The 12,984-nt window shown below is 41.1% G+C and overlaps 1 pseudogene; it reads left to right on the forward strand.

The window, feature by feature from the left end:
- Nucleotides 1-3,462: 3,462 nt before the first annotated feature.
- On the forward strand, nucleotides 3,463-5,016 carry LOC140616853 (fibroblast growth factor 2 pseudogene; annotated as a pseudogene).
- Nucleotides 5,017-12,984: the final 7,968 nt, after the last annotated feature.

Below are 12,984 nucleotides of genomic sequence, written 5' to 3' on the forward strand. Positions count from 1 at the left end.
TAAAAAAGAACTACCATATGACAAGTAATTCTGATTCTGCTACTGGATATTTTGCTAAGTAAGTTATACAGCCAACACTGGGCTCAAAGTCACCACCCTGAGGAGAGTCCCATGCCCTATTGATTGAGCTAGCCAGGCACTCCCTCCAGTAGTGGCCATGTAAGTAGAGGAAAGGAAAACATTTTTTCAAGTTTATTTTAATAATATTTTTAAAAGCCAGTAAGCAGCTATAGACACAATTGAAAGTAGACAAGTTTTTGAAACAGGAGAAATACCAAAGATTCAACCATCACTCCATAATAAATATATCCTATTAATAAATAAATTCTATTCGTGTCCTCCATCAACATCCCATGGGGACCTAGCTATTTTTGTACTCAAGAGTACCCCCCATTACTGTGCAGGGGACCACACTGCATTCAGGTATGATAATGTCAAACCAAATATGTACTGACACTGCTGGGTTCCAGTTCACAGTTTGGGCTCTAAGTGAAGTGAGGTTAAGGAACCAGGCTGTGCTGGATCCCATAACTGAAGTACATAGCAAACCCAGCCAGCATCCAGACACCAAATAGGGCCCAGGTGCTAGCATTCATAAAGATGCTCAGGAGTGGGGAGGAGAGGCAGACTAAGTACCTTAAAGTGAAGGGGATGGGAGCTCTGTGGCTGTCTCCAGATTACCCTAGTGATCCCAGTGATGAGTACCAGGAGCAGCACAATCACTGTGATCCACAATGGGTTTTGAGAAAGCAGTACTGGCCACCGGGCCAGCACCAGGCAGAGCTGAGTCAGCAGCAGAACAAGGAGTGAGGAGCAAACAGAGACAATCTGACCAGAAAGTGGAGTGAGGGTGGGGCTGCCTGGAAAAAAAAATAGTCCTTGTGGAATCCGCTTTTCTGCTGCAGGTCCATTCTCCTTCTTCACCTGTGCTTCAATTCCCCCATTCCTTCTCTCAGTCTGGTCCCTGAGGATGAATACACAAATAGTAACAAGGGAGTGAGGTATCAGGGACCCAATTGAACTGAGGTCCACCAGATCAGTAAATGCAAAGAAGAATGCCACAATTGCTACAATTATGCAAATGATCACGATGACCACAACCTGGGTGAGTATGCCAAAATAGGTCCTGGCAAGGACATGGAATAGAGATTCTCTCTCTCTCCCTCTGCCCATCATGCCCCATCCCACTCACACTTGCTCTCCTTCACTCTCTCTCTAAAATTAATCAATATATCTTTTTAAAAAACCCACTCACTTGTAACTCCAATAAATTTTCACAGGGAGTTATTTTTAACTCACTCAAATCATGGCCCAAATATTTTCTTTTTTTTAATAAAATAATTATTATTGGTGTTCAATTTACCAACATACAGAATAACACCCAGTGCTCATCCCGTCAAGTGTCCCCCTCAGTGCCCGTCACCACTCACCCCCACCCCCTGCCCTCCTCCCCTTCCACCACCCCTAGTTCATTTCCCAGAGTTAGGAGTCTTTATGTTCTGTCTCCCTTTCTGATATTTCCCACACATTTCTTCTCCCTTCCCTTATATTCCCTTTCACTATTACTTATATTCCTCAAATGAATGAGAACATATAATGTTTGTCCTTCTCTGATTGACTTATTTAACTCAGCATAATACCCTCCAGTTCCATCCACGTTGAAGCAAATAGTGGGTATTTGTCATTTCTAATGGCTGAGTAATATTGCACTGCTGGGGATTTACTCCAAAGATACAGATGCAATGAAACGCCGGGACACCTGCACCCCGATGTTCATAGCAGCAATGTCCACAATAGCCAAACTGTGGAAGGAGCCTCAGTGTCCATCGAAAGATGAATGGATAAAGAAGATGTGGCTTCTGTATACAATGGAATATTACTCAGCCATTAGAAATGACAAATACCCACCATTTGCTTCAACGTGGTTGGAACTGGAGGGCATTATGCTGAATGAAATAAGTCTGCTTCTGAGGCCTGGGAGTGAGCGGCGGAGTATCCCAGTTCGTCAGTTTCAAAGCTATTTTCTTTTTTTTCAAAGCTATTTTCGAATCCCTGTTAAATTAGGAGGGACTTGGCCTCATCTGCTTTTGCTGCTTTCTTTCTCCCCAAAATCTATTCCGTATATCTTCTTGCAAAATATTCATTTTTTTTTAAAGATTTTATTTATTCATGATAGTCACAGAGAGAGAGAGAGAGAGAGAGAGGCAGAGACACAGGCAGAGGGAGAAGCAGGCTCCATGCACCGGGAGCCCGACGTGGGATTCGATCCCGGGTCTCCAGGATCGCGCCCTGGGCCAAAGGCAGGCGCCAAACCGCTGCGCCACCCAGGGATCCCAAAATATTCATTTTAATCTCATCTCCTTATTCCCTCTTCCCTGGTTGCCTATTGATTTCTTCTTCAGCTGAACTGCTGGTCCATTTTCATTCATCTACGTTATTACTGATTTCTAGTTCTGGTCCCTATCACTTCCAATGAGCACCTGATTTTGACATCCCTGTCACTTTGGGTTTTGGTGTATTCTCCCATTCTCCACTCCCTGATGCAAGAGTGTTTCTTATTTATTCATTGTCTACTTATTCAATAACTGTTTATTGATTGTTATGCCAACCACCATGCTGAAGAGTGATGAATGAACTACACAGACAGTCCTTTCCTTCAAGGGCCCTAACAATGTATAATAGCCCCTTGTCTATCTCCTTGCAGGGCTTCAGAGATATTTCAAATGTGCTTCATCCAAGCAGTTCTTGGTACTTCCCCTTATACCTTAGATGCCTTGCGTAGTAGTCAGAATTCAAAGATGATCTCCAGGAGCACAGCTCCCAGGCCCTGGCCCCAGGCACAGCTCCCCAGCCCGCGCGCAGCTCCCCTGCCCCAGTGCAGCTCCCCGAGCCCGAGAGCAGCTCCCCGGGCCCCGAGGGGAGCTCCCGCCCGCTCTCAGCTCCTCTGCCCCAGTGCAGCTCCCCGAGCCCGAACGCAGCTCCCCGGGCCCGAGTGCAGCTCCCCAGCCCGCGCGCAGCTCCCGGAGCCCGAGTGCAGCTCCCCGCTCTGAGTGCAGCTCCCCGGCCGGCGCGCAGCATCCCGGCCCCGAGTGCAGCTCCCCGGCCGGCGCTCAGCTCCCCGTCCCCGAGTGCAGCTCCCCGGCCGGCGCGCAGCTCCCCGCCCCGAGTGCAGCTCCCCGGCCCCGAGTGCAGCTCCCCAGCCCGCGCGCAGCTCCCCGAGCTCACCTCCCCGGCCCCGCCCCAGCTCCCCGCCCGCGCACCAGGGCAGCCCGCGAGGGGAGCGGCAGGACCGCGCGTGGCTGGGGGCCTGCGGGCGCGGCCCCGCGCTGCCGGGAGGGAGGCTGGGGGGCCGGGGTCGTGGCCGCGCCCCGGACCGGGTCGGGCCGGGGGCCGGGGCGGCGGCGGCTCCTCGCGCGGCTCTGGGGGCGCGGACACCCCGGCAGAGCCCCTCCGGGGTGGGGCATGGCAGCCGGGAGCATCACCACGCTGCCCGCCCTGCCGGCGCCTCCCGCCCGGACACTTCAAGGACCCCAAGAGGCTGTACTGCAAAAACGGGGGCTTCTTCCTGCGGATCCACCCCGAGGGCCGGGTGGACGGGGTCGGGGAGAAGAGCGATCCTCACGTCAAATTGCAACTTGAAGCAGAAGAGAGAGGCGTTCTGTCCGTCTGAGGAGCATGTGCAAATCGCTATCCTGCTATGAAGGCAGGTGGAAGGTTACTGGCTTCTCAGTGTGTTACCGACGAGTGCTTCTTTTTTGAACGATTGGAATCTAAGACCTACAATACTTACTGGCCAAGGAAATGCTCCAGTTGGTATGTGGCACTGGAACGAACTGGGCAGTGTAAACTTGGACCAAAAACAGGACCTGGGCAGAACGCTATACCTTTTCTTCCAATGTCTGCTAAGAGCTGATCTAAATGGCAGCATCTGATCTCATTTCACATGAAAGAAGATGCATATTTTGGAAATTTGTTAATGAAAGAAAAAAAAATGTGTACAGTTATCTGCTCGGTTTGGATAAATGGTCAGATAACCTTTTATCTAAGAGTAAATATTTAATCATTGCCTTACTAAAGAAAAAGCAACAAAAATGCCTGGAAAATGTATAGACTTCCACCTTTTATATTGCATTTGCCTTTATCTAGTGAAGCTTACTTAGAGCTACACTCTCTTCCTTACATTTGCTTCATTTGAAAAGAGGCTTTTAAAATTTGCACATTTTCTTCAAGTAAGTTTTCTTCAGGTAAATTATACTGTGAGAAAATTAAAATCAGATATTTAGTTAACCCCAAATGTCCACTACTTTTTATAATATGGCACACATTATTCTGCATGTACAATTTACTTAAGATTTTTAAAAATATGCAAATATGGATTTAATCCATTCCTGTCATAGTTCTGTAATTATCAGTTCCTTGTGATAGAGTTTATAGAACAAGCCTGCGTAAACTGCTGGAAGTTCTTCCGTGGTGAAATCAATCTTGTCAAACCCTTCTCTGTATCCATAGAGCAGCAGCCTAGCGACTCTGCTGGTGATGGGAGTTGTATTTTCAGTCTTGGTCAGGTCATTGAGATCCATCCATTCACACCTCAAGCATTCATGCTGGCAAAAATTTATGGTGAATGAATATGGCTTTAAGAGACAGATGATATACATATCTGACTTCCCCAAAGCTCCAGGGTTGGCGTGCTGTTGCTGAATGCTCAGGAGGAACTTGAACTCTGATTTTATACCAGTCTCTTCAAAAACTTCTCGAACTGCTGTGTCTCCTACATAAAAGATAGGTGTACAAATCAGTAAGGATCACATTTTGAGAATTTTAATCACCAAAGATTTTCAGATATAGTAGCACTATCCAAAGGTTGAAAAGCAAAACTTCAATATAAACTCTTTGCCTTCTGGACATCCTGAAATACTAAAGTATTTTCTTACAACTATACATCTTAGAAGCTTTTGAAATAGCGAATATTTCTTTGGCTGCTATTTGTAGGCTTACCCACCTCGTATGTATATTTTGGGGGTCACATTTTTAATCTCTTCTGACTCTATTTCCCAAAAGTTGAAAACACAGGTTCTTACCATTAATACTCTTACATATTTCTTCATTATTTCCTGTTTGTGATCATCCATCAAAACTGCCTAAATTTATACATATCAGTATTAAGAAAAATTGATTCATTCTTCCTTACAAGAGTTTGTAGAGCTGCAGAATGTACTGAGGTGTGGAAAGTTCAAAACCTTCCTGGTGATCTTGGGTGGGACTGTCAAGCCTCTAAAGTCATAGAAGAGTTTCATTTATAACCATTTTGTTATGCTCCCCTAATTATTCTGTCAGGGGAATCCCAGTAGTAATTTTTGGCATTCCCTTTCATTTCTTGAGATTCCAAAGAACTATTTTATCAAAAGTGTTAAAAAAAAAAGAAAAGCTTGCAATTTACAGAATTTTATAATACGACATGGATTTCACATTTTATAAGGTTGATTTTTCAATATTATGCAAATTTCTGGGACAGGATTTTGATCACCATTAATATTTCTGTGGTTGCTTTTTCTAAATCTCCAGAAGAACCCCCTAAGTGGGCTTTGTCTAATTTTGTGATGCTTTGTCAGTGTCTCCTAAAGTGTTTATGAGAAACTCTTTAAAAAGCTGCCTTCTTTGCTAAGTTTGCTTAGAAGCTTCCCAATTTCACAATTGTCACAGGCATAGATTTTTGTTCAAAGACCTCTATTCAATGCTTCTATTTCCTTGTTTGTCAAATAGAAAATTATACTGTTGAAGAAGAAATCAAGAGAAAACATCTCAATTTTCCTGCAGTTGGACTATTGCCTTGTCTTAACAATTGCCTACATAAGCTCATGTTTGTTTTCTAAGAAAGAGCTATAGCACTATGCACAGGAAAAACAAAGTATTCTAAAATGTAAGACATTTGTCCACCATTTTGAATTACATGCTGACTTCCCCTTGAGATTTTCCATAGATTAAACATGGTTTGAAATTACTGTTTTAAACTAAAAACATTAAAAAAAATTTATGTGAATAAAAGGAGAATCTTCCTTAAGAAAGATAATTTTCAGCTGGGAATACAATAGATGTTTATTAAATTTGTTACAGGTTGTGTCACTAGTCTTAAGTGAAATCAGCAAATGACATTTACAATTTAACTATTGTCGAAATGTTTACTCTGTCAGCACTTTTTTTTAAATTTTTACTTATTTATGATAGTCACACAGAGAGAGAGAGAGAGAGAGAGAGGCAGAAACACAGGCAGAGGGAGAAGCAGGCTCCATGCACTGGGAGCCTGACGTGGGATTCGATTCCGGGTCTCCAGGATCGTGCCCTGGGCCAAAGGCAGGCGCCAAACCGCTGCACCACCCAGGGATCCCCTCTGTCAGCACTTTTAAAAAAATAACCACGGGGGTTCCGTTAAACTCTTACTACCACTAATCAAGAATTTGGCATTTCAGTCAGAATCTAGTCTTTTTATATATCATGGAGGCACAGGACAGACTAGTGAGTGAATCTACCCTACTCAGCAGTCACTTGAGCTGTTGATTAGAAATCAGCACTGCCTGGGTAGTTTGATCAGTTTACCTTGAATCAACATATTATTGACTAGACTAAAAATTGATTGGTATATAAGTGCTTTTGCATCCAGGGTATGGGTGACTCCTTCCTCCTCAAAATGGAAATCTTTACCCCACAGCTTTTTTGCCATGAATTTAAATTTGGTTATCCAGATAAACTGCTTTATTCTGTTGTACCTTTATTTTAACGTACTGTAAGCTCAAGTGAAATAACATTTACTATTTTATATGTTTAAGGAACATAGGAAAAACCAAGAAGTTTTCATTTTTATTTTTGCTGACTGAGAGATATGTTTAAATATGTCACAGTGTTTTTGTTTAGTTACAGGACAGTGAAATGGAATTTATTTTGTTATTTCTAGTTTGTAATATTTAACAATAGGGTTAGGTTGAAATAAAATAGGAAAAACTGTGCAGAATGTGGGTTTCCCCGGTGTTTCCCTCTGATTCTGGTGCAATGATGAGCTCTGAACAGACCCCCTGCTGCTTTCTGGTCCTTTGACCATGCAGGAGATTCTCTTCCTGTCGATGGTAATGATGATATTTTAGGAAGGCAATTTCTCTGTTTTTAACCTTGTAGATACTTTTGTACTATTAGGGTATTATATTACAGCCTGAAGATTGTATTCTATTTTGTATATGCTTCCCCTTAATATTTTAAGTGCTTCATTTACCTAGTATTATCAAAGAATGAAGGATTCCAAACAAATGTGTTTCCCAGTTAACTAGAGTTTACTACTCAAGAGCTAATAGGAATGTGTGCACATTTGTGATGGTTGTATTCCTAAAATATATACACTCCTAAATACAGAGTTTAAAGAAAATAATTTCAATACTTAGGTAATTTGGCTCATCCTCAAGGATAATCTGTTGTGTTATAAGACAGAAATGCTCTAATATGGACATAGTCTCCAGAACTCTATTGTCAGTTATCATTTCTAGTTGCTTTCAGGGTTTTATCAGTTCTAAGGGAAAGCTTTAATTTACATACTCCTAAGCAATATGATGAACGCCAGCTGCTTTTCTTGTAACTCCTCATGGTTGAGGTATATATATGCTCTCTAGATAGGTAGGGTTGTTGTGCCAGCCACAAATACTTAATTCAGAATTCACTACTTTTTCCGTTTTATTTTTTTTTTTTAATTTGTACTTGAAGTGTTCTGGAGTACACTTAAACCTAAAATAATATATACTTGGCTTGAAAATGTGTTCTTCATTTGCATTTAAATATAAGTAAACTGAAAATTCACAAGATCCATAAAAACTCAAAAGGAAAAAGTAAATTCATTTGAGAAGGCAAGATGCAGAGGAGGAAGCTAAACATACTTCCTGTAGCCTGATTTTTGCCCACCATGGATTGGATAAGGATCTAAGATATAAATTTAACTAGTTCACACACACTCTCATATATCACATAAGGATAGTATGAAATAATTAGGTGTTCCAAAATAAGTGGCCCCCTCTTTCACTACTTGTACCACCACAAAATCTGTTATTTCAACAGAAGACCTAAGCAATAGAATTTAAGCAGAAGATCCTTAAGTACCTAGGCCAAAATTTGCTATGGACATATCTCAGTGTAGTAAATTTACTTATGGTTTGTTAGGAGTTGGCTATTTACTGTTTATAGGGCATTTTCATCTGTGTAACATTTAAAAAAATCAAGTTTCAAATATATATACATTTTTAAATATTTATAAAGAACCTAGGAAGTTGCCTTTATATATAAATGTTGGCTAAGTAGGGGACATACATATGGAGGAAAAAAACCATGGAGAAATAATACTGAGATCAAATGAGGCATCTTGATTTATTATGATTCAGATTGCATTTGACCCAGTCAAGGGTCAGGAATAGGTAGGAAAACTCTTTCTTCTTTCTTCTATTTACTGTAAAATCAGTAACATGAAGAGTTCTTAGCTTATTTCACATTTCCCTGTTTGAAGTATTGAGCTCAGGAAGTTGTTTTAGGGAGTTCTCATTTAAGACTTTCTGGTAGGAGACATTTCACTAAGTTTTGACTTCCTGACTATTTAAAATAAATAGTAGATAAAGAGGAGAATTAAGTCACTACTGCTCTATAGGTGACTTTATAAATACTTATTTTGAGGTTCATTTAAAAGTTACTGTTCATCCTTGTGGGGTGAAATGGTCAAGAATTTGTGTTTTCTTATAGTTTAATTCCAGTAACAATATTAGTCAAATCCAAAATAACCCTTGATTGCTAAAATTTTCGAATGTATATGCAAAGCTATTTGTTTCCTTTTTTAATATTTTATTTATTTATTCATGAGACACACACACACACACACACACACACACACAGACGCAGAGACATGGGCGGAGAGAGAAGCACCGCGCCTAATGTGGGACTCGATCCCAGAACTCCAAAATCACGCCCTGGGCCAAAGGGAGGCGCTGAACCGCTGAGCCACCCAGGGATCCCCAAAGCTTTTTTTTTTTTTTCCATGACATATCATTTTATAAAATTAAAATTTCAGTGTTCATAAATCAAATTATACTAGAATACAATAACATCATATGTGTTGTTTATGGCTCCTCTATGAGGCCAGTATCACCTTAATTCCAAAACCAGACAAAGACCCCACCAAAAAGGAGAATGATAGAACAGTATCCCTGATGAACATGGATGCAAAAATTCTCAACAAGATACTAGCCAATAGCATCCAACAATACTTTAAGAAGATTATTCACCATGACCAAGTAGGATTTATTCCTGGGACGCAAGGCTGGCTCAACACTCGTAAAAAAAAATCAATGTGATTCATCATATCAGCAAGAGAAAAACCAAGAACCACATGATCCTCTCATTAGATGCAGAGAAAACATTTGACAAAATACAACATCCATTCCTGAACAAAATTCTTCAGAGTGTAGGGATAGAGGGAACGTTCCTCGACATCTTAAAAGCCATCTACAAAAAGTCCACAGCAAATATCATTCTCAATGGGGAAGCACTGGGAGCCTTTCCTCTAAGATCAGGAACAAGAAAGGGATGTCCACTCTCACCACTGCTATTCAACATAGTACTAGAAGTCCTAGCCTCAGCAATCAGACAACAAAATGACATTAAAGGCATTTAAATTGGCAAAGAAGAAGTCAAACTCTCCCTCTTCGCCGATGACATGATACTCTACATAGAAAACCCAAAAGCCTCCACCCCAAGATTGCTAGAACTCATACAGCAATTTGGTAGCTTGGCAGGATACAAAATCAATGCCCAGAAATCAATGGCATTTCTATACACTAACAATGAGACTGAAGAAAGAGAAATTAAGGAGTCAATCCCATTTACAATTGCACCCAAAAGCATAAGATTCCTAGGAATAAACCTAACCTAAGTGGTAAAGGATCTATACCTTAAAAACTATAGAACACTTCTGAAAGAAATTGAGGAAGACACAAAGAGATGGAAAAATATTCCATGCTCATGGATTGGCAGAATTAATATTGTGAAAATGTCAATGTTACCCAGGGCAATTTACACATTTAATGCAATCCCTATCAAAATACCATGAACTTTCTTCAGAGAGTTGGAACAAATTATTTTAAGATTTGTGTGGAATCAGAAAAGACCCCGAATAGCCAGGGGAATTTTAAAAAAGAAAACCATAGCTGGGGGCATCACAATGCCAGATTTCAGGTTGTATTACAAAGCTGTGGTCATCAAGACAGTGTGGTACTGGCACAAAAACAGACACTTAGATCAGTGGAACAGAATAGAGAACCCAGAAGTGGACCCTCAACTTTATGGTCAACTAATATTCAATAAAGGAGGAAAGACTATCCACTGGAAGAAAGACAGTCTCTTCAATAAATGGTGCTGGGAAAATTGGACATCCACATGCAGAAGAATGAAACGAGACCACTCTCTTTCACCATACACAAAGATAAACTCAAAATGGATGAAAGATCTAAATGTGAGACAAGATTCCATCAAAATCCTAGAGGAGAACACATGCAACACCCTTTTTGAACTTGGCCACAGTAACTTCTTGCAAGATACATCCACGAAGGCAAGAGAAACAAAAGCAAAAATGAACTATTGGGACTTCATCAAGATAAGAAGCTTTTGCACAGTAAAGGATACAGTCAACAAAACTAAAAGACAACCTACAGAATGGGAGAAGAGATTTGCAAATGACCTATCAGATAAAGGGCTAGTTTCCAAGGTCTATAAAGAACTTATTAAACTCAACAGCAAAGAAACAAACAATCCAATCATGAAATGGGCAAAAGACAGGAAGAGAAATCTCACAGAGGAAGGCATAGACATGGCCAATGCGCACATGAGAAAATGCTCTGCATCACTTGCCATCAGGGCAATACAAATCAAAACCACAATGAGATACCACCTCACACCAGTGAGAATGGGGAAAATTAACAAGGCAGGAAACCACAAATGTTGGAGAGGATGTGGAGAAAGGGGAACCCTCTTGCACTGTTGGTGAGAATGTGAACTGGTGCAGCCCCTCTGGAAAACTGCGGAAGTTCCTCAAAGAGTTAAAAGTAGATCTGCCCTACAACCCAGCAATTGCACTGCTGGGGATTTATCCCAAAGATACAGATGCAGTGAAACGCTGGGACACCTGCACCCTGATGTTTATAGCAGCAATGTCCACCATAGCCAAACTGTGGAAGCAGCCTCGGTGTCCATCGAAAGATGAATGGATAAAGAAGATGTGGTCTATGTATACAATGGAATATTACTCAGCCGTTAGAAACGACAAATACCCACCATTTGCTTCGATGTGGATGGAACTGGAGGGTATTATGCTGAGTGAAGTAAGTCAATCGGAGAAGGACAAACATTATATGGTCTCATTCATTTGGTGAATATAAAAAATAGTGAAAGAGAATAAAGGGGAAAGGAGAACAAATGAGTGGAAATATCAGAAAGGGAGACAGAACATGGGAGACTCCTACCTCTGGGAAACGAACAATGTGTGGTGGAAAGGGAGGTGGGCAGGGGGTAGGGGTGACTGGGTGATAGGCACTGAAGGGGACACTTGATGGGATTAGCACTGGGTGTTATGCTATATGTTGGCAAATTGAACTCCCATAAAAAAATAAAACATAATAAATAGGTGGTGGTGGAAAGTGGAATACTTAGCAAATGGTGGGTATACAATCATCATCATCATTTTGGGACTGTGGAGATACAAGTAATACATAAGAGGGATATTCTTTTCCCTTAGGAGATTTGAATATCTCCTTGACACAAAATAAATGGATGGAGAGAGGAAGGATTTGTAAACCTAAAACTCTATTTGAGCCCGAATGTCCAAAGGATTAGGAGAGTTGATAGCAGATTTCAGTGCTCTAATAAGGTTGGTGTTTTTCTTCTGTCACTCATCATCCCCATGTGTCACCACATTACATACACCACACATCCACCACAGCCTCTCATTTAAGAAGTTGACTGGATAATTCTTGGACAACAATGATTTTGAGAGTTCATTTTGTACATTACCCTGTTCTGAGCAGGAGCCCATCTGAGGCATTCCACACCCAAGTGAGACAGACAAGCACAAGGCCAGAGATCCGCTAATTTCACCAATTAACTCTCACCACTGTGCAAGCCACAAATGATCATCTTCTATTCTGAATTCCGCAAATACTTCATTTGTATATTACTTTTTTTTAATTTATTTTTTATTGGTGTTCAATTTACTAACATACAGAATAACCCCCAGTGCCCGTCACCCATTCACTCCCACCCCCCGCCCTCCTCCCCTTCTACCACCCCTAGTTCGTTTCCCAGAGTTAGCAGTCTTTACGTTCTGTCTCCCTTTCTGATATTTCCCACACATTTCTTCTCCCTTCTCTTATATTCCCTTTCACTATTATTTATATTCCCCAAATGAATGAGAACATATAATGTTTGTCCTTCTCCGACCGACTTACTTCACTCAGCATAATACCCTCCATTTGTATATTACTTTTGACAACACTTTCTACTTTGTGTTACAGCTTTGCTTTATACCTTGTATTAGAGTAGCAGCTTCTTTAGTGCAGGGGCCATATGTCATCTTTTTTTGGTCTTTTTCTAGTTTCTTTTAGTTATTTATTTTTTACTGAATATAATGAGCTTACAATGTTCTTATATTACTCTCACATGTCCAATATAAGAATTCAACAATTCCACATATTTCTCAGTGCTCATGAAGATAAGTTCCATTTATTTATTTATTTTAATAATAAATTTATTTTTTATTGGTGTTCAATTTGCCAACATACAGAATAACACCCAGTGCTCATCCCGTCAAGTGCCCCCCTCAGTGCCCGTCACCCATTCACCCCCACCCCCCGCCCTCCTCCGCTTCCACCACCCCTAGTTTGTTTTCCAGAGTTAGGAGTATTCATGTTCCCTTTA

Source organism: Canis lupus, chromosome 25 (genome assembly GCF_048164855.1).
Source record: "Canis lupus baileyi chromosome 25, mCanLup2.hap1, whole genome shotgun sequence".
Classification (NCBI taxonomy): Eukaryota; Metazoa; Chordata; class Mammalia; order Carnivora; family Canidae; genus Canis; species Canis lupus.